Genomic DNA, 14,955 nt, shown 5'->3' on the forward strand with positions numbered 1-14,955 from the left:
GTAATGGGCTTGATGGCAGGGAAAGGGGGATTCGAACCATGTTAAGATTCCATTGACCCATTTGTCGAGTGGGTTTGAATTCGTGTCTCAAAGGAGGAAAGGGAAATAATGTGCGGAGCTGAAGGGAGAAAGGCAGGATGAAGGAAAGGGAAGAGAAGGATGAGGAGGAAGATTGGGTATTAAAGGGAGATGAAGGAGGAGGAGGAGGAGGAGGAGGAGCAGAAAGAAGACCTTTATTGGTAAGACAGATAAAAGAGAAGTAGGTCAATATTATTTTTAACTATTTGTTGATGATTTTGTTTATTGCTTTTTCATTTTTTTTTCCTAGTCAAAATATATACGAACTGAGGGTGTATATATCGTATTTATTTTTAATTGGAATGCACTTAGTTATGACACACACACACACACACACACACACACACACACACACACACACACACACACACACACACACACACACACACACACACACACACACACACACACACACACACACACGGCAGGAGATGACATCCTTTTCGTCGTCGCCGCAACCCCGAGTTATTGAATAAGTTACCACAATATAACCCGGATCTGGAGACGCGGCTGTCCCGGGAACCAGCGACGAGCGAGGAAATAAGAAATGGCTGAGGATGAGATGACGGGAGATGCGGCTGAAATATTGGATTTTGTGTAGAAGTTTCCCGCGTGAGTGACTGTGGTGCTGGAAAAAGATTGTTCACCACTGTTACCACTACTACTACTACCTGTACTGCTACTATTACTACTACCATTCCTCCAGACACGACTATCACCCTTTTGTGTAGAAGTTTCCCGCGTGAGTGACTGGTGCTGGGGAAAAAGCTGTTATTTACCACTTCTACCGCTGCTGCTACTACCACCACAAACGCGTCTACCAGTATTTCTACCAGTATCGTCTACCACCACTGCTACTACAATTATCACTCTAGCCACGACTACCACTATTTCTTTACCTTTCCTTTCACCTGGATTACTATTACTTATATTTCGATTACACATACCATCACTACCACCAACACCAACCACATCAAAGCTTCCAATTACCACTTGCACACACCACCATCACCACCACTACTACCACCTCCACACTTCCTGCACCACCATCACCACTTGTAATACCCATACCATCACACCACATCACCTCGTACCACCACCACCATCACCATCACCACCATCATCACCACTACATCCACCTCCACCATTCTGCTAAGCCGCTTATAGGATGGGAGGAATTAGCGAGAGGGGCCCACGTTTTTTAAGGTTACTGTGGTTGAAGGGCGCTGGAGAAAGGGAGGAGGGGGTCTAGGGAGTGCTAGAGAGGAGGAGGGGGACGGGGAGGGTGAGGGTCGTGATAGTAAAGGGGTAAAGGGTGAGGTTTGAGTAGCCTTCAATGAAAGTCCTGAATGAGAACTAAAGGGATGTTTCCAAAGGGATTCTCTCCACCAATAAGATTTTTGTGGACAGAATCACCCGCTAGTAAATGTTTCCTCTCTCTCTCTCTCTCTCTCTCTCTCTCTCTCTCTCTCTCTCTCTCTCTCTCTCTCTCTCTCTCTCTCTCTCTCTCTCTCTCTCCTGAATTTTTTTCTCTCCCTTTTTCTTTGTTCTTTTTTTAGTACATGGAAAATCGCCTGAAGCTACAATCGGTGTCCATTGTGTGTGTGTGTGTGTGTGTGTGTGTGTGTGTGTGTGTGTGTGTGTGTATCTTGTTGCTATTTCGACTCGTATTGCAATGTTTGTTAAATTTTCCGTGCTTTTTTTTACAGTTTTCCTTTTTTTGTAATATATATGTTTTTTTTTATCGTGCTTCCTAAAATACACATATATATATAAACAACGTGTCCATAAAGGAATGGTTGTAGCAGCTCAGAATAGATTGCCTTTGCTTATTGTCTGGTGTAAATATTGGAGATTAACACACACACACTCTCTCTCTCTCTCTCTCTCTCTCTCTCTCTCTCTCTCTCTCTCTCTCTCTCTCTCTCTCTCTCTCTCTCTCTCTCTCTCTCTCTCTCTCTCTCTCTCTCTCGAACATAAAAGCTGACAGACTAGAATAAAAAAAAAAACTAGAATGCACAAGAAACCTCAAATAAACTTTTGAACAATAAATCCATCCAAAATTTGAATCCAAGAACCATCATAACACACACACACACACACACACACACACACACACACGGACACACGGACACGCAAGGTTGCCATAGTAAATTAGCCTCCCAGTTGGCAATAAGGAAGATAACGTTAGCTTAATGTTGAAAGTCTCTTAATGGTCTCTAGGTAACGTGATCTTAGCTGCGTGTTTGCCATTAGGTGCAGTCTTTCATCGAGGCTTTGCGCGGCGGGAACCAACAAGGAGGCTAAAGAGACCGTGTATATTTATAAGAGCATGAGGCCTTAAGAGTAACGCGTCCTGATACTGCCATGGTGATGTGACTTTAGTGCTGAAAATATGTAGAAATGTAGCTTGAAATGACGTAGAAATAGATGGCTGAAGAGAGCGTGTATATATATTTTTTTTTATAAACACGTAGCCTGAAAAGCAACGTGTCTCAATATTATATACCGTGATTATCTGACTTTAGTGTTTGAAGAATTGTCGTCATTTAACTTCAAATAATGTTAAAATAGTAAAGTGGCTGAGAATATTACTCGTATCTATATGAACTTAAGGTCTTTTGATTATTACCTAAACGCTTTCGAATATCACCTAAACTTCAGTGATGGAAAAAGGCAGAAATGTAACTTGAAATGATGTAAAAATGGCAAAATTACTAAGGAAATCATTGGTATGTTTAGTGCGAGAGGAGCTGGCGGTTTTATGTCAGGACTCAGTGATAATATTAAAGAAGAATGAGGGTTTAAAGTATTTGTGTAGGATTAGTGAAGGATTGCAGGATTTCAGTCACGGATTAATTTATGAGGAACGTGATTTAATATACTACGCCTGTGTGTGTGTGTGTGTGTGTGTGTGTGTGTGTGTGTGTGTGTGTGTGTGTGTGTGTGTGTGTGTGTGTGTGTGTGTGTGTGTGTTTGAGAGGGTGTGGAGAGCGCCCTTCTGCACTTCCTGTGGGTGTAGTGCTTTCTCACGCCCACTTCTCCTCCTGCGCCTCTTTCTCTCTCTCTCTCTCTCTCTCTCTCTCTCTCTCTCTCTCTCTCTCTCTCTCTCTCTCTCTCTCTCTCTCTCTCTCTCTCTCTCCATCCAGCTTTGCTTTTTCTCTATTCTCTCTTTCTTTGACTGTCTTTGCTATCTCTCCTTCTTTTTATCCTTTCCTCCATTTCTACTTCCACATCCTCGTTTTCATTGTTATATTTCCAGTGAGACATTTCCTCCCTCTTTTCTTCCATTACGACACCTGGCCTCCTCCTCCTCCTCCTCCTCCTCCTCCTCCTCCTCCTCCTCCTCCTCCTCCTCCTCCTCCTCCTCCTCCTCCTCCTCCTTTCCCGTCCTTGTAACTCTTTCCAATCGTGTGTCGCAATAACCTTGTCAGTCTTCCTTTTTTCTCTCCCTGTTACCAAGTCTAACATCCTCTTCACTTCTCTTACCTATAGATATCCCTTCCCTCTCATCCTCTCCCTCCCTCCTCTCACTCCACGCTCCTTTCCCATAGTTCTCCCCTCAACAGAAGCTCTGTAAGCCGCCTGTTCCCAGATGCTCAACGCTCATGTTATAAATTATTCGCAAACGCCCGTAGAAGGATTACTCCCTCCCCCTTCTCACCCTCTGTCAAGCCTGAGAGAGAGAGAGAGAGAGACAGAGAGAGAGAGAGAGAGAGAGAGAGAGAGAGAGAGAGAGAGAGAGAGAGAGAGAGAGAGCACACTGTTACATTCCCTTACAGTCGTGTGCTTAGTAGTAGCAGCAGCAGCAGTAGTAGTAGTAGTAGTAGTAGTAGTAGTAGTAGTAGTAGTAGTAGTAGTAGTAGTAGTGATGTAGTGGTGGTGGTGGTGGTGGTGGTGGTGGTGGTGTTGTTGATGGAAGCGGTGGTGGTGGTGGGTTACCTTGTCCACACTCCACCTCACACAGTCTCGCCCCCACAATTCATCACGGCAAACAAGGCGTGAAATTATAAGTGACGCATGATTCCGGGGAGAAGTGCAGCCGAAAAAGCAGGAAAGACAGTAATGATGATGACGGTGATGACACTGCTCTGCATGGTGATGGGGCGGTCACGGCAGTGGTGTGCGCTCGTGTGTGTGTGTGTGTGTGTGTGTGTGTGTGTGTGTGTGTGTGTGTGTGTGTGTGGTGAGGGGGACACTTGGTGATTGTTCTTCCTTGCTCCTGTCCTCCCCTCCCCCCATTCCCTACTCCTGTCCTCTCCTCCCGCGTCCCTCCCTCGGTCGGGTGACAACTACCGCCCTACGCACGCTCCTCCTGGTGACAAAGTGTCGGGGAAGCGTGTCTGACGTGCCCTCAGAACTCTGCCTCCCAGGGGGCGTGCCGTCCTGGCTCCCCGCAGCGCCCCGGACGTGTGACGGATGTGGTGACGTGGTCGCCCTTATTAGCGCCCCGAGGTCCCGCGACGCTGGCTGGCCTCGCACGTCGCCTGTGTGCTGCGGGGAAGATTGAGGATATTGGCTGTGAATTGGGCGTCCCAGGAAGACTGCAAGGCTGGAAGGCTGGAAGGCTGGAAGGCTCTAGTGGAGTGGGTTTTTTGGAGGTGATTTTGCTTTCCTTGGCGAAGGTGACGGTGAGAGATGAGGCGCGGGGAGGCGGCGACGGCCAGATTACCGACGAGAGGCTGGGGACTGGGAGGTTGCGGTAAACGTTTTTACAATATAGTATATATATATTGTACACACACACACACACACACACACACACACACACACACACACACACACACACACACACACACACACACACACACACACACACACACACACACACACATTGTGAACTACATTCTTCCGGCGCAGCGTTAGGCGCGGCTAGGTACGCGCTATTGTCGCTTAGTCACACTTACTCATACTGGCACGCAAATCTACACACACACACACACACACACACACACACACACACACACACACACACACACACACACACACACACACGTGGAGGACAGCAGACAGCGTGGCGTGACTCGCTGATGAGGAGCGCCGACCTGTTGTGTTTCGGCGGTGATTAATTATTATTCCCAGCAAATAATCTGTTATTCTGCAAACCCTGGACTGCCGCACCAAAAAATAAATGTGGCCCATATTTTCGTGGCCCGGGGCTGCGGCGGCGACTAATGAGGCGTGGCGGCGAGGCTGCTGCGAGTCATTACGGCGAATCACAACTGGAATGCAAAGTTTAAACAGAAAAGAAAGCAGGAATAGCAAGAGCGGGTACAGGTCAGCCCGGCAACCCCTGACCTGGACGTCAAAGGTCAATCCATAATGAGTAATGACCTGCTCGCGTGAGGCCACCAGGTCATTACGAGGGAGCCCCGCCAGGTCACCCCAACACTCACACCTGGGGAGGAGGAGGTGGGAGGGGGAAGAGGGTGTGGGGAAGACATTGTAGAGTTCCATACCCAAGACGTCCCCTTCTGCCTTGCATGTCTGTACGTTTGTCTGTTATTTACTCCTCATTCTTATTAATGGGGTTACTATTTTTACTCCGAGTTCGTTTTGTGTACCTCTCTCTCTCTCTCTCTCTCTCTCTCTCTCTCTCTCTCTCTCTCTCTCTCTCTCTCTCTCTCTCTCTCTCTCTCTCTCTCTCTCTCTCTCTCTCTCCCCCCCCCCCTAACTGGCCCGCCTAAGGCCCAAAGGAACAGCAATAGCAATGAAAATATCCTTAGCCTCCCCTTCCTTCCTCCCCCCAGGACCTCTGAGGCGCCCTGGGGAAATCCGAATTAGATCATTGGATACAGGGGAAGGATGGCGCCCCGGGGAGGAAGCTTTCTTTTCCTCCGTCCCTACCTTCCCTTCATCTCCCTCCTCCCTCCCTTCTCGCCTGTGTCTCCTGTCTCCCCCTCGGCGCTCTCTCTCTCTCTCTCTCTCTCTCTCTCTCTCTCTCTCTCTCTCTCTCTCTCTCTCTCTCTCTCTCTCTCTCTCTCCGTCTATGCTTTTATATTGGCATTTTTCAGTGTTGCCAGTGAGGGTTTGTTTCTCATTATATGATGGGAACTGTGTCTGATTCAAGAGAAGCCTACGTGGAAATGCTGGTTATTGCTACTACTGCTGCTGCTGCTACTACTACTACTACTACTACTACTACTACTACTACTACTACTACTACTACTACTACTACTACTACTACTACTACTAAGATAGTGATAACAGCAAAAACAAAGACAACAACAATAGCAATGATAATAGTAATAACAACAACAATAATAATAATAATAATAATAATAATAATAATAATAATAATAATAATAATAATAATAATTTCTACTACTGCTACTATTACTACAACAACAACAACAACAGCAACAACAACAACAACAACAACAACAACAACAACAACAACAACAACAACACCATCATCACCACCACCACCACCACCACCACCCTAAAACAACAATAAATAAATAAATAACGCGGGAGACAACACTTGCAATCGTAGATACAAGAGAGAGAGAGAGAGAGAGAGAGAGAGAGAGAGAGAGAGAGAGAGAGAGAGAGAGAGAGAGAGAGAGAGAGAGAGAAATGAATCACGGCCTGTAAATTATATTGTTATCTCAGGGACAGTCCTGCGGGAGGGACGGTAAGCGCTGTTTGTTTTGTGCCAACCTCCTCACGGGACCTATTAATCAGGGAGGTGATGAGGGGCGAGGGAGGAGTGGGGGTGGGGGAATAGGATGGGATGGGAGTCATGCTGGTGAAGGATGGGAGGAGGTGGGGATTGGAAGGAAGCTGAGGAGGCGGATAGGATGGAAGGGAAAGGAGGTAAGGATGGGATGCATTGATTGAAAGGATAAGGATTGCAAGAGGTGAGGATGGGATGGGGTGAAATTGGGAAGGAGAATGGGAGGCAGTGAGGCTGGGGAAGGGATAAGGATGGGAGGAATGGTAGGGGAATGGGTTCAGCAGAGAGGATCACAGATTGGTGGGATTTGACAAACGGACACACACCACCATAAACACACACACACACACACACACACACACACACACACACACACACACACACACACACACACACACACACACACACACCATCACGAACATGTATAAAAGAGATTAATACTTTTCCCTTCCTGAGTGTGTCTGTATTCGGCGTTACGTGTATTTTTTTCTGTATTTTTTTTTTTTTTTTTTTTTGTAAGTGTATCATGTTGAATTAATTGGATGTATCAGACAGGTGTTCACATTTTTAGTATCAGTGTCTCTCTCTCTCTCTCTCTCTCTCTCTCTCTCTCTCTCTCTCTCTCTCTCTCTCTCTCTCTCTCTCTCTCTCTCTCTCTCTCTCTCTCTCTCTCTCTCTCTCTCTCTCTCTCTCTCTCTCTCTCTCTCTCTCTGACCTCCAACCCGTGTACGTAAAAACTGAAGTAGTTATAAAAAATGTGGCGTTAGCTTGAGTTGTGCAGGTAAGGTAGTGTTAAGTGGTGCCATATTCCGACACTTAAACACCTGTTGTATACATAATGTAGTACTTTTGAGACATAAACACACATTATAACTTCAAATTGCAGTGAATTTAGTAATTATCCCCCAAAAAAGGAGTATAAATGTTTTCACTTGACCTAAATACGAGTAGTGATAATATGCAAAGAAAACACACACACACACACACACACACACACACACACACACACACACACACACACACACACACACACACACACACACACACACACACACACACACACACAAAGAAAAATGAGATACAGTAGGAAAAAAAAAGATAGTGATATCAATTTTTTATCTAATCTCCTACAAAAAGCTTAAATTCTTATTACTGCGCCTAAAAATCCATATACCAGAACAGGACAATAGGAGAATATAAGTAAATGAATGTACTGTTATAAAAAAGATGAAAGAAATTAGGTTTAGTAAAAAAAATATACGTTCTCTCTCTCTCTCTCTCTCTCTCTCTCTCTCTCTCTCTCTCTCTCTCTCTCTCTCTCTCTCTCTCTCTCTCTCTCTCTCTCTCTCTCTCTCTCTCTCTCTCTCTCTCTCTCTAACAATAGAAATCAGTGTGGCGGAGGGCGTGAGAAGGCGACCAGGCGTAGATACAATTTCCTCCATGGGGGGGCGAAGAGGAGAGGAAGAGGGAAGGAGGGGAGGAAAGGAAGGAAGGAGAATGGAAAGGGAGGAAGGAAGGGGGATATTGTTTGGCCAGGGGGGACGTGACTGTGTTGATATTCTCCCTGGCCGTCATGGGGAGAGGAAAGGAGAGGGGAGAGGGAAAGGAGATGAGGGGAGAAGTGAAGGGAAGGAAGGAGAGAGAGGGAGGGAGAGAATCTGAGAGGTGACAGAGTGGACAGGAGATATTGAGAATACATGAATTGATGGTGCCGAGATGGAACGAAGAGAAGAAAAGGAAGAGAAGGGAGATATTGGATTGACGGGAAGGGAAGGAAGTGAGGGAAGGCTTTAAGAGTTGATGAAGTGGAGAGTAGAAAGTTGATCAGATAAGTACAGTGAACAGAGGAAGGGAGGAGAAAGGTGACGTGGGGAAAAAGAAAGGAAAAAAAAAGATTGTTTGTAGAGAGAGAGAGAGAGAGAGAGAGAGAGAGAGAGAGAGAGAGAGAGAGAGAGAGAGAGAGAGAGAGGAAAAATTCGAGTGAGGCAAAAATTAATTGTTTTATGAAGGAGACAAGGGTGGAGGGAAAGATTCAAAGATATAGAGAGAGAGAGAGAGAGAGAGAGAGAGAGAGAGAGAGAGAGAGAGAGAGAGAGAGAGAGAGAGAGAGAGAGAGAATCACCATTATTCGGAGTGAGGGAAGTTAGTGGGTTCCTTGTCACTTCAGAATTTTTCAGTATAAGTTTGAAAAATTCTCTCTTCCCTTCTCTCCTCTTCCTCATCGTCGTCATTTCCTTCCTCCCCTCCTCCCCTCTTCCCCTACCACGCTATTTGTGTCTCCGGGAAACGAACACTCGCTGACTAAACTCCCCTAATTCCCCAATTCGGTCATTAAGTGCTAAAGTTAACGACAATTAGCGTCAACTTCACTCAGCTGGGTAATGACTTTCACCCTCCATAATGTATCGTATTGGAGTTTCTGGAAGGGAGTAAATTTTTGGTTCCGTCTTCCAGGATTCTCTATGTATTATTTAGAGTCGTAATTTTTGGTGGTGTGGCTTCATGACTTTCGCTTTTTAATTTTCTTCCTTCTCTCTCTCTCTCTCTCTCTCTCTCTCTCTCTCTCTCTCTCTCTCTCTCTCTCTCTCTCTCTCTCTCTCTCTCTCTCTCTCTCTCTCTTTTCTATATAAATCGTGTATGATTTTGTGGAATTCTGATGAAAGAATCGTGTGTGTGTGTGTGTGTGTGTGTGTGTGTGTGTGTGTGTGTGTGTGTGTGTGTGTGTGTGTGTGTGTGTGTGTGATTGCTTGCGTGGGCGTATGCGTGCGTGTGTACATTTAACAGAGCCTTGTTTTCACCCGCGTCTCTTAACTCTTAACAGAATTACGACCTTTCAAATTTTTGATTAAGAAAACGAAAAAAAAGGGAGGAAGGATTCACTAGTTTGTTGATTGCGTGACCCAGACTGTCCAGATTTATAGATCGAAATTATATGACGTTGTGCCAGTTTTCAGTGTTGCCTTGTGTATAAAAACGTAACTGGAAAAACGTAGATCGCACGCCACCACCCTCGCTTGTTTTCCTTCACCCTTCCCCTGTCTTCCTTTTTTTTTCTCCTCCTTTCCAGTCTTCCTTTTCATTTCCTATCTTCGTTCCATATTTCCACTCTTTTCTATCTCAGTCAGTTGAATTTTCTTATTTGTATTTTTTTCTTTTCATTGTTCATGTTTATCACTTTTTTTTACTCTTCATCCTTTCCTTATTCTTTTCGTTTCTTTTCATTTACCTTCCTTTTCGTGCGCCTGATTTTTCCTAACAGGGAACACTCTTTTACCTTCTCTCTTTCTTCTATTCATGACTTAAAAATTGGAAGAAGAGAGTTAAAAAGAAAAGAAGAAAAGAGCTATAGCCTTTTACCGCTACACAAACATCGGGGTGTTAATTTTAAAAACATTTTCGTCGGTCTGGTTTACATGCGGGAATGTTTTCACTACAAGCAAGAGTTAATTTATCCTCGCGCGGTCTGTGTTGGTCTGTGGTGGAACGCTGGGTTTGTTTACACCCCACACTGCAACGCGCCCCCTAATAAAAGCGCATCGGTTGGGAAAGAAACCGGTGATGGTCAATTAAAAAGATAATGGAGTCGAAAGTTTTCTGTGGTGCCAGTTACCGAGACTCATTGGGGCAGGGGAGGGAGGCAGGTCCTTTGTGATGAATTCTGGGGCGGGGAGGCGAGGCAGGTGAGGACGTGACATGACGACGGTAAGGGAAGAGGCACAGGGTGTGAGTGTGACGGGGTGAAATGGGAGGGCGTGACTGGGAATGGGCGGGGAGGGAGTGGAGACTCTCCACACGCCAACACACCACCGCCATAAGGTTCTGTGCGGCATCAGAGGCACATCAGGCACTTATCTCTGATTTATGTCCCTTTTGTGTGAGTCTACCAGCGAAGGAGGCTGTGCGGGGGCGCTGGGAGTGTTGGTGTTCGTGGCGCGGCGCGGCGTGGTGTGGGGTTCTCAGGACGCTGACACGAGCCTCGTAACTGAGGCTGAAAATTAGAGAAAGAGAATATGTCATTTTCATAGGAAACATATTCCTCCAGCCCTTTGACAGTCATGAAAGGTACGAATTTTTTTATTTATTTATTTATTTATTTATTTATTTATTTTTTCGGGTGTCCTTTCCCTTGTGGTTGGTGCCCCGCATGCTAATAGACGGCGGTAACGCTGCGGCGGGCGGGAAAGTGACAACACTGAAAGCCGTCCGCTCAGCCGTGACCAGTTGGCGTTTTTGCAGCACTGGTTGGAGTGTGTGCTGCGCGGCTCGGCCACACCTGGGAGCCGGCCACGCTTACCCGGTCGCGGGCGAGGCTCACGCTTACCTGCGACGCGTGTGGAAGGAAATGGACAGGCACACACACCAGTCTGCAGCACACCAGAGGTACAGGCACACACACGCTAGCCCGCAGCACACCAGAGGGACAGGCACACACACGCCAGCCCGCAGCACACCAGAGGGACAGGCACACACACGCCAGCCCGCAGCACACCAGAGGGACAGGTACACACACGTCAGCCCGCAGCACACCAGAGGGACAGGCACACACACCAGCCCGCAGCACACCAGAGGGACAGGCACACACACGCCAGCCCGCAGCACACCAGAGGGATAGGCACACACACCAACCCGCAGCACACCAGAGGCGCGGGACTCCCTCCTGAAGGTGGTGGCGTGCGTCACTCGTCCCGCGCTGCGTGTTCCTGCTTTATCTAATATGGTTCGGTTGTGTTGTGAAATCATTATCTTTTTAACATTTAACTTTCATCTTTGGGGTCGTGGACAGCACGCCAGGCAATGTAACCTCCCTGGTCACTGCCCCCTGCCCGCCACCGCCACGCCGGGGCTCACAACATTCCTCTTACAGACTTCTTGTCATAAATTAACTTAAACTCACTCCTGAAGACAAATCATTATTCTTTCTACATTATCTGATTCAGTGCATTCAACGTGTGCCTGTATAGATAAATCATACACAGGTGAAGGTAGCAAACTTCCACCCCTTCCTTACCTACCGCTCCCCTCTGTCCCCCAGCCCATCCACACCCTGCCGCCCGCAAGTGACCAGTCTGTCCGGGAGGGTTCAGCTGTAAGTCTGTTCCCTGCCATGCCGCATTGCAAGAAAGTCATCATAGTTCCCGACACTGAAGCAGATACACAGAGAAGCCACGGGCGAGGCTTGAAGCGAGACATAAGGAAAAATCTGTGAAAACGTGGAGGCAGGCGGTCAGTCACCCATGAGGGAAGGTGAGGGAGCGTTACGCATATTACTGCGGGGAGAAGTCACGACGCTGCGAGAGGGGATGAGGGGGAAGCAGCAGGAGAAAGGGAAGAGGCCACGTCCCCAGCAAGAGGAAACGTGTAGTGGGAGTCAAAGAGTTAATAAAAGAAGTGCACAGAATCAGGAAGAAAATGGGCAAGCGAATACGATATAGAAAACGTTAAAGCAGCGACTTGTTCCTCAGTTTTTCGCTCCTTACCAGTAATTTTCATGCATGAATGTTACGTGTTCTTGCCATTGCATCGTGGGAAGCCGTCAGGTGAGAGCGAGCCGAGGGAATGACCTTTGGCACTCCAATAATGAAATGGATGAAGTCAAAAGCGGGAATAAGAGTGTGTGCTGCTCTGGACCACTGAACACCCTCGCTTCTCACGCCATCTCGCTCAGAGGTGAAGGAATTATGCTGGACGCGGAAGTGGCAGCGAGGAATGGCAGAAGAGAGGGATGCGCAGCGTGCCCTCTTCATCGAAAGTAAATTAGTACATGTGATGGAAATTACTGCAGATAACCACGTAGATAAACCACTAAATATATAATGGATCTGAGAGTAAAGATAGAGTAGAAACCATTGTATTAATGAGTATGACAGTAAATGAAGCATGAAAGCACCGACTTGAGGATTTTCAGAATACGAAAAAAAAGAGGGATTTTAAAATTACGAAACGAGAATGGAAAAAAAGGCTACTGCAGTGAGACAAAAAAGAGGCGGCGGTGTGCAGGGGAGTGTGGCGATGAGTGGTGCAACCTTGGGGAGTTACGGCACACGTGGGAGCGGCGGGTGCAGGCGTGGTTAGGTTTTGCAGAAAAGAAACACACATCACAGCACATTATGGCAGTAAGATTGGCGGTGTGTGTGGGACGAAGAAACGAATGGTCGGGGCGTAATGACAGTCGCGGCGTGTTTTCCCCAAGATTAAGAGAACCTGCAAGTGAGACAGAGAGGAACCTTCGTGGGTAATGCGTCCTGTGTTTTCTTTTTCCTTTTTTCCTTTTTGTTTTTGGGCAACCTTGTAGGAAATGTACCTAATTCCTCATCACTATTTGCAGTGTGTTTCTCTTCAGAACTCACATATATGAATGAAGTACGAAGAAAGCAACAGGATTTACAGATAAAGGGAGAAAGGTTGCGAGGAGAACACCGAGACACACCGATGAAGCGAGAAATAGTGACAGTGTGACGAGGAGAGCAATCCTTCAGGTGGTGTGGCTGGCGGGCGACGGCTTAGTGTGACGCAAAGTCGACACGCCACCGTCAGACTGGTCCCCACATGGATCAGTCAGGCGGATCTCAGACTGTGAAAGTAGCAGCCGCTTTGATGGGTCGGGACAAGGGCGAGATGTGAGACCTGCTGCAAAAAGGATTGACGCGACCAGACGTGTTGAGTAAGAAGAATGTGGCACAGTGGCCGGGCAACTTTCTGGATGCGTGGTTGCCTTGGAAACTTGGAGGCGAAGAGTGACGTTCTTCCTTGTGTCTGAACCCTGGAGACTCGAGAGGAAGACGTTCTCGCCACGTTTTCCATACAGTGCAAGTCATCCTCGTGATAAATCCTCGGTCTCGCGGGTCTCGGCCTCTACAGCCTTCAGCAGCATGAGAAATCGTATCCCCGGCCACTTGATAACTTGTCTGGCGGGAATACATCCACGTCTGCTGTCATACATGGAAGACGCTCCTTAGTGCTGATGGCTGCTCTTGTATACACGTTGCGAGGTCACGGGAGAGGATGTGTTGCAATTTGAACAAGAAGTAATACATGAAAACCTCTTGGTGTGATGGTGGGTCGTGTATGCGCTGCCTGTCTGGGGCTGGTGGCGTATCCCTGGCGTACTGTGAGGGCGAGGGGGCGAAGGTGAGGCAGGCAAGGCGGGAAGACATGTGGGCCCCGTGAGCACAGTGATCGATCCCTGGCCACCCCGGGAAGGCCGATCATGAACCGACCCTAGCGTGCTCCATCATGCCCTTACGCCCCCCACCCCATGACCCCTGGACCCCCCAAAGCCCCTGGTCCTCCCCTCCATAACCCGCTCTCACCTCCCCTCTCCTAGACCAGTCATCTTACTGCAACTCCCTGCTCTTTCCCTTCCTCTTCCCCTTACGCCCTCCTACTCTCTCTCTCTCTCTCTCTCTCTCTCTCTCTCTCTCTCTCTCTCTCTCTCTCTCTCTCTCTCTCTCTCTCTCTCTCTCTCTCTCCATCGCTCACGCCTCCCTCTTACTTCCACGAAGAAATATCTCTTCTCACGTCTCCTTTCCACTTCCCCCAACTTCTCCTTGAGTATACCTTGCTTTAAAACTCTCTCTCTCTCTCTCTCTCTCTCTCTCTCTCTCTCTCTCTCTCTCTCTCTCTCTCTCTCTCTCTCTCTCTCTCTCTCTCTCTCTCTCTCTCTCTCTCTCTCTCTCTCTCTCTCTCTCTCTCTCTCTCTCTCTCTCTCTCTCTCTCTCTCTCTCTCTCTCTCTCTCTCTCTCTCTCTCTCTCTCTCGCTTTTATGTATTCTTTCCTTCCCGTGTTTTCGTCTTTTCACTTTTCTTGTAACACTTGTTTTCTTGTTTGTTTTTTTCTTCCCTGTATATTTTTGTCTTTTTTGTGCAGGATTTGTTTGTGTATCATCTCCTGCCCCCCGCACACACGATGTTTTCACAGGATGATCTCTCTCTCTCTCTCTCTCTCTCTCTCTCTCTCTCTCTCTCTCTCTCTCTCTCTCTCTCTCTCTCTCTCTCTCTCTCTCTCTCTCTCTCTCTCTCATTCATCTGTCTCATTCATCGATGGCCAAACATTTCTCTACCTGCAAGCAAGACTTCACCTCCTCCTCCTCCTCCTCCTCCTCCTCCTCCTCCTCCTCCTCCTCCTCCTCCTCCTCCTCCTCCTCCTCCTCCTCCTCCTCCTCCTAAGAGTCTCCCACCATCACCATCTCTTCTTCCCCC

The 14,955-nt window shown here is 47.4% G+C and overlaps 1 long non-coding RNA gene across 1 annotated transcript; it reads left to right on the plus strand.

The window, feature by feature from the left end:
• Positions 1-9,594: 9,594 nt before the first annotated feature.
• On the plus strand, positions 9,595-13,028 carry LOC135115132 (uncharacterized). Its single transcript, XR_010275828.1, has 2 exons — positions 9,595-11,137; positions 11,290-13,028. It is a non-coding gene; the product is annotated as an uncharacterized LOC135115132 (long non-coding RNA).
• Positions 13,029-14,955: the final 1,927 nt, after the last annotated feature.

This window comes from Scylla paramamosain, chromosome 28 (genome assembly GCF_035594125.1).
Source record: "Scylla paramamosain isolate STU-SP2022 chromosome 28, ASM3559412v1, whole genome shotgun sequence".
NCBI classification, from domain to species: Eukaryota; Metazoa; Arthropoda; class Malacostraca; order Decapoda; family Portunidae; genus Scylla; species Scylla paramamosain.